This window comes from Nannospalax galili, unplaced genomic scaffold (genome assembly GCF_000622305.1).
Source record: "Nannospalax galili isolate Female #2095 unplaced genomic scaffold, S.galili_v1.0 scaffold318, whole genome shotgun sequence".
In the NCBI taxonomy this organism is placed as follows: domain Eukaryota; kingdom Metazoa; phylum Chordata; class Mammalia; order Rodentia; family Spalacidae; genus Nannospalax; species Nannospalax galili.
The window spans coordinates 267,609-289,653 of record NW_008341889.1 but is presented as its reverse complement, the minus strand read 5'-3'; the positions used below and the strand labels follow the sequence as shown (position 1 = coordinate 289,653).

Below are 22,045 nucleotides of genomic sequence, written 5' to 3'. Positions count from 1 at the left end.
ATATACTTCAAAGATATTGCTTATTGGGCTGGAGAAATGGCTCAGCAGTTAAGAGCACTTACTGTACCTCTAGAGGACCCAGACTTAATTTTTAGTATCTACACCAGGTGACTCACAATCCTTTGTAACTCCAGATCCAGAAAGACAGTGCCCTCTTCTGACCTCCACAGGCACAAAGTGCCCATGTGCAGATGTACACACAGATGCATAGACACACATAATTTAAAATAATAAATACAAATCTTTAAAAACTAAATATAGCTTTTTGTTTTCATAAAGAGTTATGTATACTTACTAGGAATTATTTTTAATTAGTTCAAAATCTGATCTTTCAACACTGTTCCAATTGTCCCAAGCTCTCTCCTTATATTCTTTATCTACAACTATTGATACACACTTACACACACACACACACACACACACACACACACACACACAAAGGTGGGGGAGAAAGTTAATCACAAAGAAATGATTTTTGAAAGTGGAATTATACATTTCTATATAAAGAGATAACATTGAGTTGTTATTTTAATATAGCAAATAAAAGTAACAAAAACAAAGGTGAAGTTATTATTGAACTGGAAATGAATGTTTCTTCACACAAAATACCTTCTTTTAAATTTAATCCCATAGATGATTATACAAGTTTTTGGCTATTTCAACTTTACAATATATCAACTCATTCTTTGCCAGGGGAAAAAAAAGCAGAAATTATCCCCTTCTAAAACCCCAAAATTGCTTGATTTCTTTATCTGAATAAATTAAATACCATTGTATATTTTGATTCATCACTATTTTCCATTATCTAGTGTTTCTGGTAATTGTTCTTGGCAGGCAGAGTTCAGTATCAGTTTTCATGTACATGCTAAGAAAATGCTTCTGTGTGGTAATTACCTGATCTCTTGCATAATTACCAATATCTCAGTTAATTGTAGAACACTTGACCCAATACACAACTGTTGATTTATACTTTCATGAGAGAACTACATATCCATTTCTTAACTGCATTCTAATATAAATGGTGTGCCTTTTACAAAGAAAAAGATTATAAATTTTATACCATTATGCTTTAGTGTGTCCCTTTCAGCCACAGGTTTGACAATACTGAGTACATTTAACCCGAAGAAAGGAAATCCCAAGATATTTTTCTATCTAAATAAATGGGCTATTAAAAATGCAATTCTGTCTTATCCTGTCACATCTGTGCTAAGAAACTGATTTCTGTATTTTCATAGCATTCTACATTTCTTTTATCATAATATTTATGAAGTTGTTTTATAAGCATCTGGAAACATGAGTTCTTTAAGTATAGAAACAGAATAAGCTCTCAACAAATGTATTTTTTATTTGGATGTATTACTTTTATCATTTACCTGATGCAGTGGAAGATGAGAATACTGTGAGTGATCTCACTAGATTAGCAAGAAAGGGTCGAGAGTCTTGTTCTCAACACTGGGCCACTTGTGGCCTTTTGTTTGCACAAGTTTGGCAGACGAGAGTTGGGAGATGCACTAGTATTCTCTCTACCCCTTGCTCCACTATGTTCCATGAACCTTACGTGTAGAGGTTCTATTGTAGATGTGTCAATTAAGGTTGGGCATCTCACAGTTATTCTCTGTGTGTGACCAGTTGTGGAAATCTGTAATAACCTACATCTGTTGCAAAAGAAGCTTCTTTGGTGAGTGGTGACTGGCAAACTTTTCTGTAATTATAAGGATCTATATTTAGCATACAGTAAGAAATTACATTTGTCTGGGGATGTGGCAGACATGAAGTCCTGTGGGTGGGCTATGGGAGGGGTACAGATAGGGAAGCTGGGGCTAAAAATGATTAAGGTGTATGATATTAAATCCACAAATTTTCAATTAAAATATTAAAAACAATATAGAGTAGAGTAATATGTACTCTCTGCTTTGTGTCTAGAAATGCAAAAGTGAAAAATGTTGCTCATAGATCAAATGCTATTTATTAATAACACATTGTATAATCCATGTTATTAGAAAAATATCTCAGTTCATTTTGGGGCCACTATAAGGAAAAGCAGGTAACGATTACATAATTGTAAAAATTGAGTTTGACATCAAAGTTCTTCAGGTAGATGAGTTTCTTTATTCCTGGAAAATTTTACCATATAACCATTTAGTTCAGTAGTTGAGAAATAGTAAATACTACTGAATTGTCAAATTGCTGAGCTTAAGCTTGTAGAAATCAGTTTATCAAGATGAACAAGATATCATTAAGAAATTACTTTTAAAGCAGGGGATCAGTATTACATATTTGAAAATATAGTTGCAGTTGCTTATCTTAATGAACTTATACACATGCTGTATGGTTTCAATCTATGGAATATTTGATTGAATGAAATTGTCTTTGCATTATATAACTAAAGATGTGAAACTGTAATCCAAGATTAATCTCTATATTCATAATTCACCCTCCTATACCAGACTGCTTAAGCTAATTGCTTTCTTTTGTTTTACTTTCCTTCAGTCAATATATCACTAATACAGAGTCCTCTGATTCAGTCCCTGCACCTGCCCTACCTCTCCACTTTCTTCATTATCCCTCCATGATTTGTTGCAATGCATCCCATCTGACCCTTGTGTTCTCACTGTTTCCCTAGGGACCAAGTTATCATTGTTACAACTCAGGTCACATCATGTCACTTCCTTAATATACTGCAAAGACTCATTCTAGTTGTATAAAATATGAGCTTCTTTAGGTCAAAAATCCTAAACATAGCAATCACTGGTCTTTTTCTCTTTGGCAACCTCTCTTCCTTTAACTTCATGCTTGACCCAGTTGAATAGTTTATCTATTAGGGGACTATCATAATTTTCCAATGTCTGTGGAGATCAGAAGAAGGTGTCAGATTCCCAGGAACTGGAGTTACAGTTGGTTGTTAGACGCCATGTGGGTGGCTGGGAATTGAATCCAGAACCTCTGTAAGAGAAGTCAATGCTCTTTGCTGCTGAGCTGTCTCTCCACACCCATTCAGAAATATATTTTATTCATTCATTATGGCCATAGATTTCTTCCCTACTTTTGCAGACTGAAAAAAAAAATTATTGATCACTTGGATTTCTAGATTGCCTGTGAATAAAGTATTCCTACAACTAAATAACCACTACTTCAATATGAAAAGAAATATGTCTCACATCACTTTAGGTACATGGCTTATGCATTTTTCTACTTATATCTGCCATGATTGACAAGACCAATTTGTTACAAATTCAAAACTCAAGGATATATGACGAATCCAGCCTAAACACATTAATAATTTTGTATTTTATGTCTTAGAATAAGAAATGTAATTGAGAGCTTGCATCTATTTCATGTGTGGGAGATCCAAAGTTTGAATTTAATTTCTCACTTTGCTGAAAACTGAAACTACAGAATATGAAGAAAAAAAGTATTTATTTTCATGGGAAGGACTCACAAAGCTTGACTGACTGATGAAACATAAAGTCTGATTTTGTTTGTAATACACATTTGTTAGATTTGTCTTCATTTACATGGTCATCTGAGAAGTTTGACGAATGATGAGTTACTGTTTTTCAACAAACAACACAATTCAAAATAAATAGATAATTTGAAAGCATGTGTTCAAATGTGTTTCGTTTTCTGTGACTTTACTCTGTGATACATTACCTACTCTAATAATTCCTAATATATTTTTCACTCTACTGGTAACTCTTTTATATATTTCCTCCATGCCATGCAGAATGGTCTCAAATATACTTGACTTTTTAAAAATCAGATATATTGCTGAGGGCATAGGGATTGGAAGCTTAGCCTGTTGTGATCAAGCATGCATATTTAATCAAGGCCTGCTTTCTTCATTGCCCAGGAATAACCCTGTGCTCATTTTAGGATGTTCATCCTTATGTCAGCCATCCCCAGGGAATCTATCATGCTGGGCATTCCTTAGGGGATGAAATAGTTTTAGAATCAGAAGAATATTTCAAATGTTCTAGAAAAGCCTCTCTAAAGAGATAGGGAAAACAGCTCCACAAGATGAAGGACTTCTGACTCTAATCCATTTATGGTAAATAATTATTCCTTTTATTATTAGTGTATGCTATTAAAATTATGCAGTCTTGGGGAAGGTACTTTATAGTTGCTCTCAATATTTTGTCTGCTGGTACATTTTGAAGACTAATTTCCACCAGGATTGCTGGGATAATTAAATGATAGTAGTAAAGCATTTTCCATCATTATGATCAGGATAGAAACAGTAAATCATCAAAGAACAAATTGGGAACTCTGTCTTAATATCATTAGGCAGCAGGTGCAGGGAACCATCTTATCAGTCAAACCCTAGTGTTTAACGAGTGTACACATGATTATGCTCTGAGCTCTATCCAGGGGAAATTGCTAGATCAAATATCCCTGTTACTGGAGTCATTTGTAGAATAAGATGTCTTCTTTCTTAGTCTGAGCAAGACAGTAAGTCTACTTAGATAACTGAGGTACATGCCTTCTAAAAAGTAATGTATAAAGTTAACTCTAATACAATCAATAAGGAATTATTAACTCAGCAGTAAGAATGTGATCACAATTATTGAATTTTGGTATACCTTCAGATATCTGGAAAAAGTTGCAGAAGTGAACTGAGCTGAGTATAAGGTGTGGTGTTCAATGTGGTAGGAAATACTTCAGAATGCATTGTTCCTCAAGCCTACAGAGTATGATCCATGTTCCTGAGTGTCCTTCAGTATGGATCATCCACTAGGCCCATCAAGAATCCAAACTCTGCAAAACACTGTCTTTCCCACTCCCTGCAGTCATCAATTGCCCAAAGTTCCCTAGGTTGTATTAGGATTTCTCATCCACTTCTTCAGCCTATGCTGTGAAATGTCCCATTCCAAAATATTATTTACATGGTTGTTTATCTTTAATATGATTTTATTATTTCTTTTTAAATTTTATTTTTTTATTTTTAATTTATGTGTAGGCATGTATTGCCTACATGTATGTAAGTGCACCATAGTGTGCAAAGCCCAAGGAAGACAGAAGAGGCTATCAGATCCCCTGGGACTGGAGTTACAGGCAGTTGTAAGCTGCCATGTGGGTGCTGGGTCCACTGCAAGAACATCCAGTGTTCTTAGCCTCTGAGGCATCTCTCCAGCCCTGTTTTTTATTATTTCTACAATGGATTGAGATAATAGGTGAAAAGAATTTAATGTCTTCAAACATTTAGAAAAGCTGATGAAAGTTAATGTTTGTTCCATAATAGACAATAATTAAATTAAATATCAATTAGCCTCTCTAAGTCTTTTCATGGTTGTCTATGATTTGGCATCATTGTAATGTGATGATGTCTCTGAACTCATTTCTCTGTACAATGCTGTATTTTTTAAAACACAGAACATAAATGTGGTGATCATAAATTCAGACATAATCACTAAGGCTTGTTAATGACTATAAATGTCACTTAGTTTAAGAAAAGGAGGAGTACACTTTATTGGGAATTTTGAGCCAGTCATTTATGATTTGATTGTCTCTGAAAAGTTATATTTGCATGATTTAGTCATTTATTTCACTATCTCCAGTCAGTGATCCTGACTTTTCCCCTGCACTGGAGCACATGTATCATGCTATACAGCCTAGTATGCCATTGCTCAGGGCCATGGGGGTATCCTGGCTCTCATGGAATATGTTACTAGATCCTAAGCTAGTCCAGCTGCATTTTGTTGTACATCTTTAATAAGTATTCCTTTAACTGAATGTATCTCTTCATAGTAGCATACCTTTCACTGAGTGTACCCTTCTGAGGTCGCCTGAGTCCTGCCCCTCAGCTGGATATGCGTTGGAACAGTTGCCACTGTTTGAAGTCTGCTTCTCCCACCAGAGTGTGCAAAAAAGTACAAAACTGGTAAATGTTTTCATAAATCAGTTGTTATTTTACATTTAAGACCAAGCTTAGTGTATTGATAGACTCTTGTCTCTGTTGAAATCACACTGTACACACTTCCAGTGTGTACAAGTAAACTTTGCATAAGATTTGTCTATTTTCATGTGGTTTATAAATGAATTATGAATAACCATTAAGGCTTTATATCTGTGAAGACACTGATTTGTTTTGTTTTCTTGTTTTGGGGCCTACCGTTAGAACTTTGGTATATGTCTTTTTCATTCTTGCACTTTAAAAAAAAAAGGAAGGGAAAGAGGCAGGAAGAAGAGATAAAGGAAGAGAGAGGGAGTGAAGGAAGGATGTCTAGAGGAGGAGAGAGGAAGGGGTGGAGAAAGAGAGAGGGAAGGAAAGAAAGAAAGAAAGAAAAAAGAAATAAGGAAGGAAGGAAAACATTTCATTTACTCAGAATTGCCTGAAGGTCAGCAGGTGACATGGTGAAAGTCTATGTTCACACCCCATGATAATGTAATCTTGGGACCAATGTTTTACATTCCTGTATTTTCAGGCATATGTTTATGTAAATGTGCTGAACACCTTAAACAATAGAAATTTAAAAATTCTGAGTTGGCAAAGCCCATGCAGAAGGCAGAAAATAAATTTTTTTTTTTTTTTTTTTTTGTTTTGTTTTCTTTCTGTAGAGCAAATTGCTCCTCAATCTAATGCTAATTTAAAACTATCATAGAAAGTAGATAAAATTGACAATGACATTCTTCTAAGACCAGATATTTAAAGTTCATGATAAATGATCCAAACAATTTTACCACATTCCAGACATGGACCAAGGAATGAATATGTAAACATTAGCATAACTAAGATTTAGGTCCTCAAAGCCAGTACGATCAGATACAACATAGTGGAGACAGTGTAAGTTATCAGGGCAGCATCATGTGTGCCTATATTGTGACCTTATTATGGTGTGAAATTACATTCTAACATGGAAAACATCAAATTTTATCAGATAAGCAATAAGCTAGACATTTTAGAAAGTGATTATAAAGGTTCAAAAGTAAAATTGCTAAGTTAATTTGATTAATTTTGAATAGGGATAGAAAAAGAAGATGAGTAGATGGCTCTGAAAATACATGGAATATTTAAGACAATGATGCTGCTTTCTTAGTCTTTCCTAACATTAGTGTCTAAGAAAGAAAGAACGGATTTGAGATAAATTATCAATCACATGAGGTTGTTGTTCCTCTCTGCGATTATACCCCCAAAGTTGAGACTACCCAGCTTGTTTATTAAGAGGGTAATTTTGGTTCTCAGCCTTGGAGACTCAAGGTCATAAGACTAATGAGTTTTGTCGCTTTAGAGTCTCAGAGCCTGGCAGAGTAGCACAGAATGACTGTCAGAGACAGCACTTTATGTCTACATCCTCTGGCTTTTTTCTTTTTCCTTTATACCTGCCATAGTTTGATTATGGTGATTTCATTCTTGTAATGTCTTCTAATTGTCACTACTCAAAGAATCTCATCTCCAACATTTGATTAATATGTCACAATGAGGATTAAATTGCAATATGTGATGCCTTGATAAGCCCACTCAAAACACATCCAAATTGTAACAGTTGTCTTCACCTGGTATTGTAGGATCTTTTTCACTTCTCTAATCTTGACCCAATGTCCAATTTATCAAAATTTTCTTTGTGGTTAGAGTTAAGGCTTACATGAAGTAAGCCTGTAAGAGATAAATCAGGAAGTTGTTAAAATATTTTTTTAATTTCTAAAAGTAAAGTTAATAAGACTATCTTATTCTCCTTTTTGTGTTTATGTGATTTCAAACAGTAAGATTTTATTGAAAGTTGTAGATATTCTGGGATGACAAAGAGGTTTGGTTTTTCTCCTTTGTACACTGGGGCTTTTAACAATGCAACCAATAATGAAAACCCAAGGTAGTTTCTGCTCATATTGACAGACAGTTGAGAAGCACATTATCGCTACAACACTTTTATATTATTTAGCATTTATTTATTGTCTAATTTATTCACATTATATTTGAGAATGCTTATGAGTTATACTTGGAGATAAATGCTGTTGCCTAAATCAGAGAATTTAAGTAGAAATTCCATTACAAACTAATTCAAGAATTGGCGTAACATAATATTCAGAAAAACTTAATAGTATCCAGATAAAATTCAGATAGCTTTGGATTTTTTAGTTTTAATAATTCTAATGTATTTCTTTCTACTATAAATTTTCCAACTGTCAGCTGGTATATTCAGGTATGATCATCTATAAACTATGTCAGCAAGGCAAGAATTTTCTGCTTTATGTTTATAAGGTCAAAAGAGGTTACATGATTGACTGAAGTTTCACCATCCCCTACTGTGGTTGAATGGTTGAATTGAGAGTATTTCTAACCTTTTGTAAGAATTCTAATTCGAATGGCAAACATCTGTAAACATTCAGGCATGAAAATTCATTCAGATTTCAAAAGCCAAAGACTTAGCTTGTTTTTCCTCAAACATTTATGGAGCAGTATGTTAACATACATTTGTAAAAGGTACACACATCTTTGTGTGTGTGTGTGTGTGTGTGTGTGTGTCTGTGTGTGTGTGTAAGCTTGCTACTGAGAGAGCAAGCTATTAAATTCAAATGGATACTCAACCTCCTTTTTACCTGCATCATGGTTGCATGGAGGAGATGATGAATTATGTATGGAACGAGTTATGTATGGAAAGAATGCTGCCATCTGAATATTTATGAATGCTTGAGTTGCTATTAAATTGGGAAATATTTTATCTTATGGAATAAGCTGGTAAAGAAATAACTGTCATATGTGATTCAAAATTATTTAAGTATATTTGTGATTCTTCCATTATTCTTTACATTTTCCAATTTTTTTTTTTGGTTAGCTGTCTAGCTTTCAAGTTAAATAATGAATGCTGTGATCCTTAATATGTGATGTGACTCAAATAAAGAGGAACAATTCTTCACACAAGAACCATTAATTCTCTCTTTGGAGAATATTAAAAACTGTGGCTGTACTAAATGCTCAATGTACAGAGAAAAGAATTTTGTGTTTTGTAGTTGAAGAATTTACAATGTTTTGTTCTATGGCTATATAAGTCAGTTCTCCATACCTGTAACAAAGTGCCTGAGAAAACCAACCTCAAGGAGGAAAGATTTATTTAGGTTGCAGAGATTTCTCTCCAGTCACTTGACTCTGCTGCAGCTTCTGAGGCTGTGCTGAGGTATGACGCTATGGTGGAGAGTGTGTGATGGAGCAACACAACTCGACTTATGTTGGCCAGGAAAGAGAAGGAAAGGGAACCCAAGGAAAGTGAGAAGCCAGGTTCAAGGTACAGACCCCAGGGTTCATTCTTAAGACCTTATACCTTCCAATTCATTCCCATCTCCTAAGTCTCCATCACTGTCCAACAGCCCATCAAGTTATAGACCTACAAAAAATAACTAGTCCAGTAGTGAGATCAGAGCCTGTAAATCCATTCCCTTCCCCAAAGCCTGTGGACACTTGAAATAGAGACCAAGCTTTCAACAAAGAAGACTATGGCAGCACAGGGAATAGTGTGTATTTGACTATTCAGACTCTGACTGTCTCACTCATCTTTTGTCGTTTTGAAAAGCATCTGTTGGATAAAAGGTTCTTGTTATTTTTTGTAAGAAAAAATTTTAAGTCCCCATAGACATATTTGTGTATACATTTATTTGTTGAATGGAACCATATGAAATGTCCCATATTTGACAAATATTTTAGAAAACACTTGTCAGGGACCAGAGGTATAATTCTAAGGTAGAGCACTTGCCTAGTATGAATAAGACTCTGAGTTTGACCTGGCTTTGGATATACAGAAACAGTTACAGCTGTTCCTTATGCCTCAGTCTCCATGAATGCTGTTCCTTGCAGACCATTACAATGTGCTTACTCCCTGTGCATCTTCACATTTCATGCTGACAGTCCCTCGGTTATGGATGTTACTCTCATAAAAGAACAAGAATGTCACATACTCAGTAACATCAGTAGAAATCTTACCACAAAGCCTGAAAACTCTTAATCATTACGCTAGTCTGTCTCCCACAATCAAGCAATTATTAGCAAATTAATTATCTGAGGTACTCAACATATCTCTATTGTGACAGATGAGTACTCATTAGATTGAATAGTCTGGGAGACTGGCATTCCATGTAAATATTGATTGAGAAGGAATCTCAAATGAAGTATTTAGAAGTTCATTACATCATCTGACAGGTAATAATCATTACAAATCTAAGGTCTTAACTAATGATATAGGCATAAATATGACATTGATTTACATGATGAGTTATGCTTTATTTATGGTTCTGGTTCTGAAACTCATTGTTTCTTTAGCTGAAACTGTAAAGTGCATACAGTTATACATTCAATTTTCTTCCAAATATTTGTACACCAATTTCCATAATTGATGTGTTTGATAACATTATCATGCTGTTCAAGAGTGAAAGGGAAGAAGTAATTAAATAAGAAAATGGGAGGAAGGAACATTGGGAAAAATAACATTCTTGGATTAAGTAGACTTCAAAAACTATTTTTAAAGGCAATACAGCTTGAAGATAAATTTATGATCTTGATACTTAAATCACATGGAATAGGCATTTATGATGTATCCATAAATGTATTTCTCACAAAGCAAAATTGATTGCCAAAACTTATATCTACTTTCAATATTTTCTCACTATTGCCTGTTTATTTTAATTTTATATTACTTAGCAAATTTACTCACATGAAGGAATTTTAAATGTTAAATGAAAAATATTAGAAATAATATATAAATTAAACTTCACAGGCTTTTCCAGTCAAACATTCATACAAATAAATTTCACTTTTTAACATAATGATAAAATATACATTCATATAGGATATGAAAATTCTAGCAAATAAAACCATAGAGATACTAAAAATGTCCTTAGTTTTAAAAATTGGTTTGGAATACGTTTAAAGAAAGCTGTTCTACATGAATGTAAACCCTTCATTTAATTCCATGATTTTATCAGGACAGAAACATGGTTGACTTTGATTATGGATAGAGCAATGCACATGACTTCTGGAGGTTTCTTATCATATTTCATATTTTTATTAGTAAATTTAGGGATCCTTTTCCTAGAAGATCAATCTGATAATGCTAAAAATTGTTACAGAAGTTCTTTTTTGTTGTTGTTGTTGTTGTTTTGACATCGTGGGTTTCAACTGCCACAATCTCTGAAGTACTGGGGACCCAGCCCAGCCTAGAGGACTCCTCACATTACCTATGATTTCCCAAATTATTGTCAAAAGCACCTGGAAATGATAAACAGGGAATGGAAATTTCTTTAAAAAAACCAAGTACCTAGTATTTCCTTCTAGGACTTTACGGTGTAATAAAGATGCTCAGCACAAGGCTGAACAGTCCACCATCACTTGTTGATCAACTGTGGGTTTCTGTGTTAATAAGTATCTTCTTCTAAAAGACGCTTCTCTGATGAGAGTTTAGCAGTGCACTAATCTATGTGTGTAATGACAGATCATTAAGACTTGGTTTAGTACTATGTCCATTTAGCAGAATAGTAGTATTTCCTGCCCTAGAACCCATGACCCATGTAGCCACAAGTTTTTGGCCCTAGTAATGGTGCCAATCTTGAGTTTTGTCTTGTGGAATGGGAGCTAAAGCCAATCAGAATGTGATTACTACCATAAGATTGTACCACTATTATAACCAGATTCTACCACCCTGATTGCTATTGTATCTTGCAGGATTTACAGATGGGTAAGACTCATGATGTCTTTTCTCTTCCAATAGAGTGCATAGTGCCTTCCAGCACTACTGAAGCTAGCTAATAGGGATTGGAATATGGGACCAGGTTTGACTGTGCCTTGGAAACATAATAATTTAGAACAAGTCATTTTCCATGTCCCCAGCAATGAGGTGTTTTCAGTAATAGGATTCCAACATCAACTTCTGGAGGGCAACCAAAAGCTATGGCAATAGTCTGCAAAGTTTGGAGGTCTATGGGATTCCTCTGACCAACATTCATTACATTAGGGAGGTAATACATTCTCTAAGCTGCCAGAGTTTTAACATAGAATTGCATGCTTAACAATAATAAAAGAAGATTTTAAACTTTCTGTATGCCTAAGATGTGATGAAGACTGTCAAAAATATAGAACTAAAAAGAAAAAAAAATACCGTATGCTTTCTGTTGCTTCATTGGCAGAAGAAAAGACACATTGGAGTAAAATTTAGAATTGTCATGGGCACGCTAAAAAGAATTACAAACCATTCTCATATAACAAGCAGCCCCCAGCCCTAAGCTGATTTTTTATTGTGGTAATTTAACATATGTCTAATTTCATAACACCAGATACTCACTTTGCTCAAGTTTTCATACAAATTGCATCAAAACCCTCACTGTGAAGTTAGAAAGACACCCTTGAGGATGGTGTCTCATAATCTTTGAGCAAGCTGCTATACTTGCAATGCAAATAGAGGTTCCAGGCTGTGTTCCATGGCTTTGCATGCGTGCAAGTATTCTTAGTGACAGATAATCCCACTTAAACAATGTTTCAGAATTCCAAGCAGTGAATACATAACCACTTAAATATATTTTTGGTACCACAAAAGATTTTTTTTAAATTTTTGCCCACCATTAGATGCTGAAAAAAAGTGATGCAAGTAAAATTCAACACACTTTCTGAAAAAAGGCTGCTTTTTAAGATTTTATTTATGTATTAATGCGTATGTCTGTGTGTGTGTGTGTCTGCACACTTATATGCATTACCAGAAGAGGGTAGAAGATGTAAGACCCCTGAAACTGGAGTTACAGGTGGTTATGAGCCACCCACCATGTGAATCAAATACAATTCCTCTACTAAAGCAGTAAACACTCTTAACCACAGAGCCGTCTGTCCAGCTCAGAGTCTTTATTTCTAGAAATTTTCTCAATGACAAAAAATGACATACTCTCATTTTTTATTACTTTAAATTAGTGAAATATGCATAGCTTTGTTTGCCATAAGGCAGAGTGCCTTAATACCAAAGAAGTATATTTTCTTTTAAGAAATAACTTTATATGTTTAGTGTGAATCTTTCCTTTTAGTGCCATTTATAAGTTCTGTATATGCAGTTATTTTCTCTATTTTTTATCATTAGTTTTCTCTCCTGGATTATTACCACTGACATACACACACACGCACACACACACACACACACACACACACACACACATAAGGGAAAGAATTGAGAGGAGAGAGGAAGGGAAGAGAAGAGAGAGAAAGGGAGGGGAGGGGAGAGGAATGAAAGAAGAGGAAAGAGAAGAGAGGAGAAGAGAAGAGATGGGAAGACAGGGGAGAAGGGACAGAGGAGGGGATAGGACATTGTACACACTTCACATTGTGTCTCATAGCATTGTCTCCATCTCATCTCTTTTAGGAAATATAAAGCATGCATTTCCTCCCATCTCACGTTCCCTGAAGCCCTCTGCTATTAGTTTTCATCCCCATGAATCCACTCATCATCTAGTCAAACTAATGCCAGCACCCTTGACAGCAGGTTGCCCAAGCTTAAGGGGACAAAGCAGGAGAATCATAAGTTCTAGGGTCAGCCTGGGCTGCACAATGAGGCACTCACTCAGAAAACCAGAAACAAGCAAAACAAAAAGCCATTCAGAATTTATAAATTTGGACACTCATTGGATAATTTTTCATATGTTAATCTTGGAAAACATTTGTCAGGAACATCCACTTCCTTCATCTTGTGTATTTTCTTCCCTTGTTTTCTAGGACGCTATGTTCTTCCAGATTTTCTAGCTCAGTATCACCCTTCCACTCCCATGTCCTCCTCTTCTGAATACTAACATTTTGGAATTTTGAAGTGTTCAAGCCTGAAATAAAACAGTAAAATTTTAAAAATCCTGCAGTCTTTAAAAAATTCACATCTTTAAGATTGGGCAATTCACAGACAATGTCTTTGTGTGACCAGCTATGGCACTCTGTAATAGTTTCTGTCTGGTGCAAAAGAAGCGTCTTTGATGTGTTGTGAGTTAAATATTTGTCTGTACTTATAAGGATACATATTTTGCACATAGTAAGAAATTACATCAGTCTACCCAGGGCTCAGGGACCATTACGGAACAGGGTGTGGAGAGATTGTAAGAGCCAGGGAAGAGGTGCATGGCCATATGGAAATAGAGTCCTACAAGTTCCTGGGACCCTGCTCATTTGAACCTATAACAATGGTGTCAGCATGCACAAGACCCATGAAAACTCCAACAGACAAAACCCAAAATAGAACTTGGGAAATGGACAGCAGACCCCAATTTTACCTGAAGAAATATCGACAACTGATTACTGCTGGGTTGGGAAAAACTAATCTTCCTTAGGTAGGGACTCTAGATAAGTCCTCAGTAGATGAACTTGCAGGGAGGAATGATGGGGACACTAACTTGGCATGATAGGCCTTAACACAAATGACAGAATGTATGAATTCCAGTGAGAGGGCTATGGGAGGGTGCTAATGGGAAAGGGGGTATAAAGATGATTAAGATTGAGATGTTCTGTATGAAATACACAAGAATTCAATAAAAATATTTTTTTAAACTATGAAATTAAAAATAATTCAAACATTTAAAAGTTCAGTCTCTGTTAAAAGACTTTTAATTGTGGGCTACTGTAAATCGAAAACAATTTAAACAGTGTCTCATTTCAAAAGAGAAGATTCAAGCAGACTTAAGAAAAACCAAAGTTCAGCAAAAAAAAATCTCAAGACTGAACACCTGGGATTCACTTACAGTCTTCTGGGCTCCAAAGGACTTGGGCAGCTTCACTTTTCTGACTCTCCAATACACTGCACACACATCTTGTCTCTAAAGCTCAGGCTGACCCCATTCCACACATGCTGCTGCCGCTGATAGTCATCCCATGGTCCTGACATAACTAATAGGCTGGGGTCTCCACTGAAACTGAGTCTGTACCTTCACCAATAGCCTCTCCTGACTTCTCAGGGTGCAAAACCTTAGATTTTCTCCAAGACCTCTTCAGTTCTGGGGAATCTTGGTTGCAACTGAGGCTGCATCTTCACCAATGGCCTTTCCTGACCTCTTACAGTGCCAAGCCTCAGGTGATCTCCAGGAACTCTATATGCTTGAAAAGCCAGTACCATATAGGAGACCCTTGCACGTTACCAAGTCCTGCTTTCAGCTTTCAGCTTGAGATGGAGCCTCAGGCTCCCTCTGGACCACAGCTTCTGTGTGTTGACTCTGAGGAAATACTTACCAGAAGTTTTCTCCTCAGTGATGCTGGTCTTTTGTTACTCACAGTCCAAGTAATCAGCATTAATTGTCCTAGTAAAGTAAAGGTTTCACTTCAGTGGTTTTGTTTTATTGTTAATCATAGCTGATTCTTTAGCCTCAGCTGACCAAAACCCACAAATTCTCAATTCAAAATATCATACAAAAATCCAAGATAGTCTTGGTTTCCTTTGAAACAACGCAAGACAGTCCTCCATTGTCTATATCTCTGTCAGCATTATCTTCCAAGTTGCTACAGCTCACTCAGCCCTTTACCAGTCCAAAGATCCATAAACAATCATATTCTTTGCAGATACATATGGCAGGTTCATCACAACAATATAGCAATTTCTGGTACCCATTTCTTTCTTAGTTTCTTTCTACTTCTGTGATGAAAACCCTGACCAAAACCAACTTGGCATGGAAAAGGTTTATGTTATCTTACATCTCTCATGTTACAGAGGGACCAAGGCAGGAACTCAGGACAGGAACCTGCACCATAGACCATGGAGAATCACTGCTACTGACCTGCTTCTCTGGCCTGTACTCAGCCTGCTTTCTTATACAACACAAGACCATCCACCCAGGGGTAGCACAATTCACAATGAACTGGGCCCTCCCATATGACTCAACAATCAAAAAATGCCCCACAGACTTGGCCATAGTTCAGTCCAATGGAAGAAATTCTTCAACTATGATTCCCTCTACAAAGATGTGTCACGTTGACAACCAAAGCTGTCCAGCACAGTCATTTTTACATGTTCTACCGCACAACTTTTCAACAACTGTTTGAACAGCTCTACTCTCTCCTTTAACTCTGTCTCCCTTCTAGCCTTGGGCATAGGTCACCCCTACTCTTTCACCTCAGATCTCTGGACTCCCTTCCTAACCTAGACTCACCCATTGCATCCTGATCCCCTGCACCCAAACTAGCTCAGTCCTCCAGCTTAGTTTGAGACATTATTTGATTCTATCCTAGGTGCTTTGAGTATCAAAAACTTATTTGATTTAATAATTGACTTCATAGTTTAGCCTAAAGTATTTATTCTGTTTCACAATCTCATTTTATTTGAGAGTACATTTGCTCTCTGCACCTCAAGCATGGGCAACTCGTTCTCATTTTTGATCTGTCCTCATAACATAACTAACTCCAGAACACTGAGGCGAATGTGTGGAAATAGTGTTTGTCACATTTAAACCGGTGCTGTAGAACTGAGCACATAATCACATTTTCAAACTGCTCATATTAGACCAACTAGTATATTTAAGGATTACCCTTGAATAAGAGAAATCATGAAAAACCTCAGTGTACCTCAAAGAACATATCCATAAAGCATAATTTGCCTTTAGACTGTTTTTATATACATCAACATTTCTTACATTAATGACTTTAAACGTTTCACAAATTGGTGATAAAATTAAGGCATCTTGTATGGACGAAGCATCCTGTAAAGAGAAAGATATAATGCAAGACTGGCTGATTTTTTTTAAGCCTTTGCTTGTGTTAGAAATCACTCCTTGGTGGCTGGAAAAATGGCCCAGTGATGAAGAGTACTTACTGTTCTTGCAGAAAACCTGAATTTAGTATTCAGCACCCACTTCAGGCAGTTCACAATCACCTCTAACTCCAGATCTAAGGAACCAGTGGCCTCTCCTGGAATCTGAGAGCACCTTAACGTACATGTGTGTACCTCCCCATATACACATAATAAAAATAAACATAAATACTTTGTAAATGATAAACCTCCTTGCTTTTACTAAATATTATTTTAAAATTAGAACAGGGGTCAGAGGGATAGGTCAGTAGTTAAGAACACTGACTGCTCTTGCGGTCAGTTTCCAGTACCTACATGTCACCTCACAATTATCCATAACTCCTTTTCCAGAGGCTCCAACTCCCTCTTCTGACACTCATATACATAAAATAAAAATTAAAAATAATTTTAATTAGAACAGGTTGCCAACAGATAACCATTCCCCTGATAAGATAATTTTGAGAATTAGGTAGACTTATTTAGCAGTGATGTAAGTACTTGGATGTTGGAATAACATAAATAACTTCTCTCTGTTCTCTTGAATTGATTTGGAAGGGAAGCTGAAGCTTAACTTGGTAATTCAAAGTGTTAGTGTGTCAGGGTCAGGAAGGACTTATTGCAGAATCGTGATGAAGATTTGACAGCACATCTTCCTCCTAGTGATGCAGGAAAACAAAACAAAACAAAATATGCAGTTGCTTTTTTCCTGTTTTCTTTCTGACTTGCACTTGGAAGATTATGCATTAACACCTTTTAAAAACCAAAGTTACTTAAACAGACAAAGCTGTAAAACCAAATAAAAAATTGCCTTTGATACAACAAATTCCTAGAATCACATTATTTTTGCCAACTTAGAACAGTCTTTATCTGGATTTTAAGATACTGTAGAGATTTGGACATGTTGAGAAGGCTGTTTAGCTGTCTACACATTTTGGAAATGCTGTTTATAAATTGTTTCTTTCTGAGTGGCTCAGTGGCTGTCTCTGTCCATGCTTCTTATTTGCCATAGACTTGATATAAATTTTAAAATCAGTGTGATTATTCCCATTTTAAAGTTGAATAAACTGAACCAAGAAAGTGAGATTAAATGACTTATTCAAGAACACTTTCTTTAAGTTTGTATATCAATTTGGAATCCAACTATCATAACTACAGAGCCCACATACAAGTCACTTTGCTCATAGGTCAACACTAAAATAAATTATTTTCCTCCCACTAAATTTGTACTAAAAGTACACAGAAATTACTGGTTGTGGTGGCACACACCTTGAATCCCAGCATACAGGTAGCAGAGGCAGGCAGATCTCTGTGATTTCAAGACATGCCTGATCTACAAATTGAGTTCTAATTCAGCTAGGGCTATAGGAAGACCATCTCAAAAAGACCAAAATGAAAATACACAGAATCAGAAAAGGAAAGCAAATGGGGGTTATTCTTTTTTTTAATTATTATACTTATTTGTATTTTAACAGAGTACAGGGTAAGGGTTTACTACAGAAGAGTGAGTGCCCCACTTTTGTGGCTGCACCCTAAAAACCACACTCAAATACAGATCCTGTGACCTCCTGACAGCTGCACAAAATGGTGAGAGAGGTGCCTCTTGGTGTTCTCTGCTAATATAACCTTTTCTCCTCCCCCACATGCAGCTAAGGTTGACTGATTGGGTGCAAGGGGTAACTGACTCCCCCCTCTACTCCTTGATGAGTGGGAAGGAGGTATGACTATAGCTTGCTGGTACAGTTAGTAGTTGGATGACATTTCCAGTTAACGCTCCACCCCTTCCTCCTGCTCCTACATTCTTTCCACCGACCTCTTCTGCAAAAGTCCTTGAGCCTTGGAGGGGGTCGTAGGTGTGGGATGATCTTCCTCCCATTGTGGCAAGGCACAGAACTTTCAGGTTTCTGCATTATCTGTTTTCCACGGGATACTGGCCAGTTTCAGTGAGATTCCATCTACACCATGTGGAGGCCGGATCCAGGCGCTCTCAGCTCTGAGGTGGTCTGCTGAGTTCTCAGCATCTAAGCCAGAAAGAGGACCATTCTTAGAGAATAACCCATGGAGGTTATTCTCTAAGAAAGTACATTAAGTATTCTATATGGACATTGAAGAAACCCATCAAATTGAGGTTATTTAATGTTTAGGGTGCTTAGGATTGGAAAGGTGGATGAGAGGTTAAGATCACTGGCTGTGCTGGAAGAAAACCAGGTTTGATTCCCAGGTGAGGTTATCTTTGCATATTACAAACCAGTTCAGTTCCTTGGCTCTTATAAAATGGAAACTATGTCCAACGAATCCAGACTTTTGTATTTTGACAGTGGTGCTTTTCACTTTTTACAGGTAGAGTAAGAGGAGGGCTTCATCCACTCCTCATTAATCCTTTTGAAGCTGAGAATACATTCTTATTTTCTGGCACTCTGAACAGAATAATCAGGCACTGAGAATATCGGTTTGTCTTTAACTGAAAGGACATAATTTCTAGAAATGGGAAGCTGTCTAGCCAGAAGTAAATGTAGCTAAAAATGCAACCTAAATTACAGTTGTAGTCCCAATAGGGGTATGGGAAAAATAATTATAGAGAAAAACATTGTTATTATGTCATCCTGGGGGAATATTTTTCTACATGTTGTATTTCAATTAACTGTTCAATTAAATATGCGTGGCCTCAAGACTCCACTCTTGGGATTTTGCTCGCCTTGGGCTAGACCCTCAGGCCTTAGAAGAATGTTTAAGTTTTTAAATAAGATCTCAGAAGGTCCTTGGTTGATGAAGAATTATCCAAAATGATTTTTAAATCATTTGAAGTTTTTAATGATGTAAATTTTACACAAATTTTAACCTCTCTTCTTGTCAATCAAATGCAATTTCTGGGTCATGCTTTCAAATTTATTTTCAAACTTTTGAATACAAAGTCAATGCATAAAGTTGATGGATTTCAGAAGCCCCAAACCCTTGTTAGCTTTGATCAAGTTTAAGGGGTATTAGCAGCAATTCAAGACACCTCTTGAACTTTCTTCCATGCTAGACTCTCTTCCCAGAGGTAACAGACATTCAAATATTCCATAATCATAGCTTTTACTTCATGTTTTCTTTGTTTTAGTTTTCTGAGATAAGCTGTCATTAAGTAAACCAGCTTGTCATTAAACTTATGATCTTCCTCTCTGAGCTTCCCCAGTGCTGAGATTACCTATATATACCACCATGCCAAGCTTTACTTAATGTTTTATATAAATTAGATCATGCAACACTGACCTTTTGTAAATGAACTCTATCAACATTATGAGAGTGATTTCTGCCCATAGCATCCCATATACTTTTAGTTGGCTCACTTTCAGCACTGTGTAGAATTTCTTAGTGTGAATATATCACAATTTTTTTATTCAATACACTATTGTTAGGGAATTGGCTTTATGCTTAAAGTAACAAAGGTTATTGATGTACACATCTAATACTGCTTCTGCAAAATACACTTTTCTGGAGTATAATGAAGAAACAAATTGTTGATTCTGTGGAGCATATTAATTTTCTATTGCTTCCATAATAGCTACATTATCACAACTTTAGCAGGTTAAAACAATTTCATCTGGAACTCAGAAATATACTTTTATGATTGTTTTATTCTGAGGTTCTTGACTTTCCTTACTTCACAAAGCCATCTGCATTCTTGGGTTCCTGCTCTTTTCAACATCACCTTTGCTTATTGTTCCTTTGTTTCTTCTCCTGTCTCATTGTCCTATTCTGTTATAGTCTCTGTTGTTATAGCACTGAGCTCACATGAGATTTGTCTGTATAGTCACCCTTCTCAGGAGAGTTAACTTAATCAAACTTGCTCAATTTTGTGCCTGATGAACAATGGATTCACAAATTCTGATAATTAGGTTATGACTCTATTTAGGACCATTAGCCTGCCTGTCATATAGATATTGCAAAGCTTCAGGTTTTGGCGCACACCATATTTGTGAGCAGCTTTACAAAATGTGTAAATGGGCTTACATCCCCACCAGTGAGGCATGAAAATTTCTGTTTGCACCCTCATAAATTAATGACTCCACATAGAGCACTGATGACAGACCAAAGTCTAATTTGGTGAATGAGGGGTATGGTTGAGGCATTACTTACATGAACAGGGACAAGTCAAAGGCAGCTTCAGCACGTAAAAGCTCAACCTACCTGGGCGACCCCTCACAAAAGGTGCATCCCTGGAAGTCTCTGTATATCTTGTAAGCAGCTGGACACGTCTCTTCTCCAGGCAGTTCCACTAGTAAGAGTTTACTCAGTAATTGTGATGCTTCTGTAACCTTGGAGAAGAGCCTTGTGAATCTTGGAAGTTTCAGCTGTCTCAGACTTGTGCTTTGTTTACTTCCTGAGTCTTATGAGCCTCTCCTATCCCTTTTCAATTCAGAATAAGTTGCTACACAACAGGTAATTGTACTAATGTAGTATCACGACTTTCCCATGCTCAGTTTCTGTTCCTATATGCATTTTTTCCTTGAGACCTGCCTGAATCACTGGCTCTTTTTAGTTGAAACTTAGTTGAATTATTGAAATACTTTTATATATCTAAACACATCTACTTTTTATGTAACTAAAGAGTGTTCATGATTATCATCAACCTCTCCAGGTACTTGTCTCAGAAAGTAGGAATTCAGGTCAATGGATGAAAGCTCTTTCTAATCTTAGGAGCTCTTTCTTTCTCTACAGCTAGGGGGAGAGAGAGAGAGAGAGAGAGAAAGAGAGAGAGAGAGAGAGAGAGAGAGTAGTTCTTTGCTGTATATATGGTGAAACATCTGTTCTGTGGGCTGTATTTTTCACACTCTTCTTTTGTTGAGTGGGGATGCTTAATTATATATGTATTTAAATGCCTTTGTAATTTTTATTACTTTATGTTGAACAGTTATGTGCCCCATTTGATAGATATCTAGTTCAATGTAGCAGAGCTATATTCTTATGACTTCCTATGAAAGATTAGTTTTCCTTTCATAATTACACCTAGAATTTACCTGTAAGGGATTTTGCATTATAGTTTCAAGGATAGGCACTTTTTTTTCTATAATGATGTACTATTGAAGTGTATTTTCTTAATTTACTGAATTCTAGATAAAACTCATTTTTTATCCATAAAATTTGTAATCAGTGACTGGAGTATTGACACAAGGATGTGAAAATGATTGAAATAAATAGGTTTTATTATGAAAATAGAAGTATATGAGATATTTACATAATCAGAAGAATAGATCTAGAAAGGTGGAAAATAATTTAGGTACATTTTGGCTCTTGAATACAATAGAGAAAAATTATTTTAAACACACAACTCATGCCTTGAGACAGAGCAGAGAAGAAAA

At 36.1% G+C, this 22,045-nt stretch overlaps 1 protein-coding gene across 1 annotated transcript in view; it reads left to right on the top strand.

The window, feature by feature from the left end:
• Kctd8 (potassium channel tetramerization domain containing 8) overlaps positions 1–22,045 on the top strand; it is a 261,079-nt gene that overhangs the window by 158,047 nt on the left and 80,987 nt on the right. The window lies entirely within an intron of this gene.